Genomic DNA, 1,406 nt, shown 5'->3' on the forward strand with positions numbered 1-1,406 from the left:
CCATGAGTCGGTGCTGACTCAATGGAACCTAACAACAACAACAAAAAGTGCATTATATTACATATATGTGATATAGCCTACATACTCTTCAATTCCAGGTTGTTTTCAGTTTCCTAAATGTGAAAACAAGGAGATCTGTTAGCGTAGTGTTTACTAGCAGGCTACTAACCTCAAGGTAAGCAGTTTGAGACTACCAGCCGTTCTGTGGGAGAAAGATAAGATTTTCTGATCTGCTAAAGATTTACAGCCTTGGAAACTCTATGCAGGGTTGCTATGAGTAGGAACAAACTCCACAGAACCAGCAGAACCAAACATAGAAACAGGATATGTTGTTATTGTTGTTGTTGTTTAGTGTCATTGAGTAAGGTCGCTACCCATAGCGACCCTGTACAGGGTTTCTGAGGCTGTAAATCTTTACGGGAGCAGAAAGCCTCATCTTTCTCCCGCAGAGCGGCTGGTAGTTTCCAACTTCTGATCTTAAGGTTTGCAGCCAGATTTGTAACCACTACACTACCAGAGAAACAGTATATAAACAAAAACAAAGTAATTTTACAAATAGAGATGTAAAAAACGTATTATCACTTTTATATAAAAAGATAACCTGGATAAGGAAAGAACTACAGCCAGAGGCCTTACACTTCTCAATCTCACACCTATTATATAGACATGATAGAAAAGGAAAAAAACAACAAAATAAAACAAACAAACAAACAGAACACTTGGCATTGGTACAACAACAAACACATAGACAAATGGAAATGAATTGAGAACTTAGATGTACATCAACCCATCAAAGAATAGATGAACTTTGAAAAAGGCCTTAAAACCATTAAGTGAGGAAGATACAGTCTTTTTAACAAATGATGTGGACAAAACTAGATATACATTTACAGAAAAATGAAAACGGATCCATACCTCACACCATATACAATATGAACTCAAGATGGATTATGGCCCTAAATATAAAATCTAAAACTATAAATTTTAAGGAAAAAAAATAGAAGCAGATCTAGGAGTACTAATTTATGCCATAAATTGTGCATCAAATATAACTAAAAATGCATGAACAACAGAAGATAAAGTAGATAATTGGGACATTTAGTCAACTAAACTCTTATGTTGAACACTAGACTTCTCCAAAAGAATAAAAAGAAAAATTATACATTGGGTAAAAATGTTTTGCATCAACATATTTGTCAAGGAATCAATCTCTAAAATGTATAGAAAATTTCAACACCTCAACACCAAAAAGGCAAATAATCTATTTAAAAACATGAAAAGGACATGAACAGACACTTCACCAAAGGAGACATTCAGACAACCAAAAAACACATGCAGAGATTCTTGTGATCATTAGCTATTAGCCTTTCGAGTGTGCTGATTAAAATGACAGTAAAATATTACTT

This window comes from Chrysochloris asiatica, unplaced genomic scaffold (assembly GCF_000296735.1).
Source record: "Chrysochloris asiatica unplaced genomic scaffold, ChrAsi1.0 scaffold00214, whole genome shotgun sequence".
In the NCBI taxonomy this organism is placed as follows: Eukaryota; Metazoa; Chordata; class Mammalia; order Afrosoricida; family Chrysochloridae; genus Chrysochloris; species Chrysochloris asiatica.